We start from the raw sequence: 6,460 nt of genomic DNA on the forward strand, positions 1-6,460 counted from the left end.
AAAAGTAGGCAGAGAGCAGGCAGAGAAAGAGGGGGAAGCAGGTTCCTCACTGAGCAGGAGCCTGATGGGGGGCTCGATCCCAGAACCCTGAGATTGTGACCCAAGCTGAAGGCAGAGGCTTAACCCACTGAGCCACCCAGGTGCCCCCAGTGCAGTCTTTTAAAAACTATTTTAGCTGGAATTACTTGAATTTTTAACCATTCTAAGAGTATGAAAATACATACATTTTGGTACAATTTTTCCATATATTTTGAATAGAGAATATAGTTCCAAGTTGATATTACTATTCATGATTAAGAGGAAAATATGTTTCAAATACAAATTCACCAACTTATTGGAAGAATCAGAAGTAAAAAGATTTATCCAAATTCTTCTAAACTCCTCCTCTTTACTGTCCCGTGCCTTCTCTCCTGTACTTTTGGTGTAAATACTTTATAAACAAATGTGACCATGTGTTAATGCTACATTTCGTAGGATTAATGAAAGAAAATGAAGTGGAAGAGATTTCAGGTAAGATCTCAAAAAGGAAATCTCCTAGCCTAAGTTCTGTATTTAAGTGTGCACTAACCTTTACGATAAAAGGTGTTTTCAACCGTACTTGGTTTTCCAGTAACACTAGATCAGCCTTGCTGAGGACCCATTTCTTAGCGCAGAAAAGACCACGATATTTCTAGAATTGCTTTTCGAAATTATTAAAACTTAGGAACATCCAGATGCTAAACAGACTAAAAAATGAAAACCAATTTGTAAAACTGGGCTATTTTCATGGATTTTGGGTTTCTTTGTTTTTTTGGTGTGTCTTTTTTTTTTTTTTAAGAATAGAATAAATAGTTCTGTTGGTGACTGTAGACACGTCGGGCTGTTTGGTGGTATACAGAACTAACACAGAAATGGTGGTTTTCCTGATTGGTCTGTGGTCGTCAGTAATTCTAAGGAATTACTTACCAGAAACTGCTGGCCAACCTTTGTGCCTTTGTGTCTATCACTGTCAGGATCATTGCTACCTGGGCATGTTTTCCCCAGATCCTCTCGCCTCCTTGTGTTACATGGCCCAACTCCCTCAAATTCATCTCGGTGACAGTGCCTTTGGTAATAACACCCAAAGTAGTACGTAGCGGGGATGAGGGATTCATTTTTACGCCAATATTGGCAAGCGAAAGGTGGCTTTCAACTCAGAATGTGCTGCATGGGCATTTTGGCAATGTAAGCCCATTGGCCTACTAAAATCTCTTGTATTTAGGGGTTTTTGAGGAAAGCCTTTTCCAGGAAAGCAGACTTTAATAACTAACCTCTTCATGCTTTGTTGTTTTTCTTTCCTGTTTGAAAAACTTTCGATACTTCTGTTTCTCCCTGGGCATGAACTTTAGGGCAAAGGGACTTCCCATTTGCCCGCTTTCTCTTGGCATTTTTGTTTCATCCCATTGGAAAGGACTTGAGCTGGGGACAGTCCTTCCCTGCCCAGTAGACATGCAGCACCGCTCCTCATGGAGTCTCTCGCCATCATTCTTTTGTTTGGAGCTTCTCCTTTCATGCATCCTGATAGTCATTTTTATTTGTATTTTCTCAGCCTGGTGCTGTTAATGGTAGAGCTCGGCTTTCAGACCAATCATCCTTTTTGCCTTCTTTGAATGTTCTTGAGCCTCCAGACCTTCCCTCTTCCTCTTTTTCTCCTGGTAATCCAAACAATGGCCATGGTGCTTCCAGTGTAACTCAATATATTGGTTTTGTGGCGTGGTAATGGGACAGAGCTACAAGGAGCTGCTGCCAGTGTGAAGAAGCTCTCAATTTTCGGGTGTCACAGACCCAGGAGCTGAACCCCGAGACGGGAAAGAGACTCCCTGGGCTGCTTTAAAAATTGAACTGATGTCGGGGCCTCACCCCCGACTCGTTCAGATTCAACTGAGCCTCATTATTTTAAACTGTGCGTGTTTCTTAGTAATAAAGGAACTTGACTTCACAAATTGGGGCCCAAAGGAGCAGACCAGAGCTGGCTGAATCCTACTGAGGAACTATTTGGAGGGTTCGTGGGCTCTCACAGGCCATCTGTCCAAGGACTCAGAGCGCTGGAAAGGGGGTAGGTTTCCTAATGGGGAAGTGAGGTTTCACCTGAGGGAAAAAGAAGGGAAGGGCAGGCAATCAGGAGAGCCAGCTCCTAGGCCTGAGGGTAAACATCCCTTCCCTTCCGTCAGAACAAGCCAGGAGCTGATCTGTGAGGGCAATTTTGATATATGACCCCAGATGTGAGTGGAAGGTACAGTGTGTGTTTTGAGGTTTTTCCTGTGGAGAATTTCTTAAACCTCAGACCGGATTGTCAAAGGATTGAGACGAAGTATGAAGAGCATGAGAGATGTGTTTGACACAATAGGGTCAGAAAAGTTCAAGGCGCCCTCTCTCCTGGCATGTTTGGCAGGAACGCTAAAACACAAGGAAGGGACTAGAAACCTTATGACAGTAAAATTTTAAGGCTTCTTTTTTTTTTTTTTTTTTTTTTGGGTAAAATACGACTTGCTGTCAGGTGTGTGATTTGGTAGCTGTGATGCAAGTATATAATAAATCTCGCCGTTGCTGAAATCGGAAGAGTTTTCTGCATATAAATAAAAATGATGAGTGTAATAAAATTGCTTTTGATCACCTCACATGAAAGGTGTTAGGAATTTTCAGACTGTTATCATAATTAAAGTGCAAATGCTTGGGATGAAAATCTCTCACTTGAGTATCTCTCCTCCTGTCCTGTCTTAAAAGGCATTTCTGGAGAAAATCACCCTCACCCACTTCAGTATTGTTGTGACCCTACTTTGTAGTCTGAAGAAATGTTATAGTTTTCAGTGACAGCAGGAAAATGGTCTTGTAGTTGAAAACACTACAAACCACAAAGCGTACCGGCATTTGCAAAAATGAACCAAATTCTCTTTACAGCCTCAGTCGAAAGGGATGACTTCAAAAGAACTCATTTTTGTCAGTAAAGGTATTGCCTGGAGACCTTCTTTCTTTCTTTCCCTGGGTCTGCTTCTTGATCTCCTGTCTATAGGGTCACCGTGCCAGACTTGGTCTTTCTACAGGTCTTTTTAAGTTGCTTTTTGTATTTGCTTTATATATGAATCTCTGTTTTGAGTCCAGAAGCATAGACTAATGATGGGAGAGGGATCATTCCTCAAGCAAATACCCCCATCTACTTACACTTCCGAGTTTCACAATGGCTACCTCATGGGTCATCCCAGCTCCAACCTACCTGCTTCAACCACCCCATGCTCTCTCAAGATTTCATAGTCAGAACTTTGACTCTGTGTGTGCCACAGCTCCACTCAAAATATTTAAGGGATTCCCTTTTGCTCACAGAATAAAGCTCAAACCCCTTAGCCTGGCCTTCAAGACCCTCTATAATCTAGTCTGTTATATCTGGCACTCACCTCACTTGAAAACTTGGATCCAACTTTGCTGCTTTGCTTACTTCTATGCCCATTTCTGGCACCTTGGCTTTCATCCTGCCAGAAATGTCTTCCTCCCCCTGGTATGATTCCTGCAAAGTCCAGCTCACTTCCACCTCTGCTGGGAAGCTTCCCCCAGTTAGCCTGCTCAGATCCCTTGAACTTTAGTGGGAATTATTTGAGACTTAGCATACCTGACTTTTATTTTTATTTCTTTTCTAATTTAAATTCAATTAGCCAACATATAGTACGTCATTAGCTATAGATGTAGGGTTCAGTGATTCGTCAGTTGCAAATAACACCCAGTGCTCAGCACACCACATGCCCTCCTTAATGCCCATCACCCAGTTACCCTATCATCCCACCCACCTCCCTTCCAGCAACCCTCAGTTTGTTTCCTAGAGTTAAAAGTCTCTCATGGTTTGTCTCCCTCTCTGATTTTTTCCCACTCATTTTTCTCTCCCTTCCCCTATGATTCTCTTTCCTATTTCTTATATTCCACATATTAGTGAAACCATATGATAATTGTCTTTGTCTGACTGACTTATTCACTCAGCGTGATACCCTACAATTCCATCCACATCAATATAAATGGTAAGATTTCATCCTTTTTGATGGCTGAGTAATATTCCTGTGTGTGTGTGTGTGTGTGTGTAGTTATAGATAGATAGATCATATCTTCTTTATCCATTTATCTTCCAGTAGACATCTGAGCCATTTCCATAGTTTGGCTATTGTGGAAATTGTTACTATAAACATTGGGATGCAGGTGTCCCTTCAGATCACTATATTTGTATCTTTGGAGTAAATACCTAATAGTACAATTACTGGGTCATAGGGTAGCTCTATTTTTAACTTCTCAAGGAACCTCCATACTGGTTTCCAGAGTGGCTGCGCCAGCTTGCTTTCCCACCAATAGTGTAGGAGGGTTCACCTTTCTCTACATCCTTGCCAACATTTATTGTTTCCTGTCTTAATTTTAGCCATTCTGACTGGTGTGAAGTGATATCTCATTGTGGTTTTGATTTGTATTTCCCTGATGCCAAGCGATGTTGAGCATTTTTTCATGTGCCTGTTGGCCATTTCTATGTCTTCTTTGGAGAAGTGTCTGTTCGTGTCTTTTGCCCATTTCTTGATTGGATTATTTGTTTTGGAGGTGTTGAGTTGGTTAAGTTCTTTATAGATCTTAGATACTAGCCCTTTATCTGATATGTCATTTGTAAATATCTTCTCACATTTCATTGGTTGCCTTTTAGTTTTTTTACTGTTTCCTTTGCTGTGCAAACCCTTTTTATCTTGATGAAGTCCCAATAGTTCATTTTTTACTTTGTTTCCCTTGCCTTTGGAGACATGTCTAGTAAGAAGTTGCTGAGGCCAAGGTTGAAAGGTTGCTGCCTGGGTTCTCCTCTAGGATTTTGATGGACTCCTGTCTCACATTTAGGTCTTTCATCCATTTTTAGTTTATCTTTGTGTACAGTGTGAGAAAATGGTCTGGTTTCATTCTTCTGCCCATGGATGTCCAATTTTCCCAACACCGTTTGTTGAAGAGACTGTCTTTTTTTCCATTGGATAGTCTTTCCTGCTTTGTCAAAGATTAGTTGACCATAGACTTGAGATCAATTTCTAATTTCTGGGCTCTATTCTGTTCTATTGATCTATGTGTCTGTTTCTGTGCCAGTACCATATTGTCTTGATGATTACAGCTTTGTAATGGAGCTTGAAGTCCAGAATTGCCACCAGCTTTGGTTTTCTTTTTCGCCATTCCTCTGGCTTTTTGGGGTCTTTTCTGAAAAAAAGTTGCATTTTTATATACTAGTTGCATTTCTATATAAAAGTACATTTTATATAAAATGCATTTATATATGCATTTTATATAAAAGTTGCATTTCTATATACTAACAATTAGACAGAAGAAAAAGAAATTAAGGAATTGATCCCATTTACAATTGCACCAAAAACCATAAGATACCTAAGAATAATCCTAACCAAGGAGGCAAAGGATCTGTACTCTAAAAACTACAGAACACTTATGAAAGAAATTGAGGAAGACAAAAGAAATGGAAAGACATCCCATGCTCATGGATTGGAAGAACAAATATTGTTAAAATGTCTATGCTACCCAGAGCAATCTACACATTCAATGTAATCCCTATCAAAATACCATCAACATTTTTCACAGAACTGGAATAAATAATCCTAAAATTTGTATGGAACCAGTAAAGACCCCAGATAGCCAGAGGAATATTGAAAAAGAAGAAAACCAAAGCTGGTGGCATCATGATTCTGGACTTATATTTTTGTTTCTTTTTTATGTGTGTGCCTTATTTTCCTTTCTAGAGGTTAAATTTCATTCATTTGTTTAGCACATATTTACTGTGGCCCAACCATGTGTGAGGATCCGAGTCCCACGTGGGAGTGCTGCAGTGATTAAGACACACATGGTCCCTGCCCTTAGGAGCTTACATTCTAGTGAGGAATCATAACCATTCGGTGTGCCAAGTGCTATTTAGGAGACAGCATTGGGTGCCATGGGAGAATGCAAGGGGCCCAGTTAAACATACTCAAGAAGGTTTGAAAGGCTTCCTAGAAAAGGCAATGCCATAAGCAAGACTTAAAGGATAAGTAGGAATTAGCTAGGCAAGGATGTAGAGGAAGACTGTTTTAGCAGAGAGAACTGCATACAAAAGTTATGGAACTGGAATAAGTCAAAGATCAGGATGGGCATAGAGGAGGTGGGAGAATTGGTGAAGACGTTTAGGGGGTAAGCAGAGGCATAGCTCTGAGCCTTCTGTTCATTCTGTCAATGGATGAGTTTTTAAAAGATTTTTTAAATTTATTCATTTGAGAGAGAGAGTGCCTGTGAGAGCAGAGCAGGGGGAAGGTCAGAGGCAAGAAGGAAAAGCAGAGCCTGATGTGATGCAGGGCTTGATTCCAGGACCCCAAGATCATGACCTGAGCTAAAGACAGAACTTAACTGACTGAGCCACCTAGGACCCCTTGATATTCAAGTTTTTTAGCAAGGAAAAAAGAAGAGA

The 6,460-nt window shown here is 40.7% G+C and overlaps 1 pseudogene; it reads right to left on the minus strand.

The window, feature by feature from the left end:
• Positions 1 to 941: 941 nt before the first annotated feature.
• LOC111155852 lies at positions 942 to 3,247 on the minus strand (annotated as a pseudogene).
• Between the last annotated feature and the right edge of the window lie 3,213 nt (positions 3,248 to 6,460).

The sequence above is a fragment of the Enhydra lutris genome, unplaced genomic scaffold, assembly GCF_002288905.1.
Source record: "Enhydra lutris kenyoni isolate GAN:26980312 unplaced genomic scaffold, ASM228890v2 scaffoldscaffold44, whole genome shotgun sequence".
Lineage (NCBI taxonomy): Eukaryota > Metazoa > Chordata > Mammalia > Carnivora > Mustelidae > Enhydra > Enhydra lutris.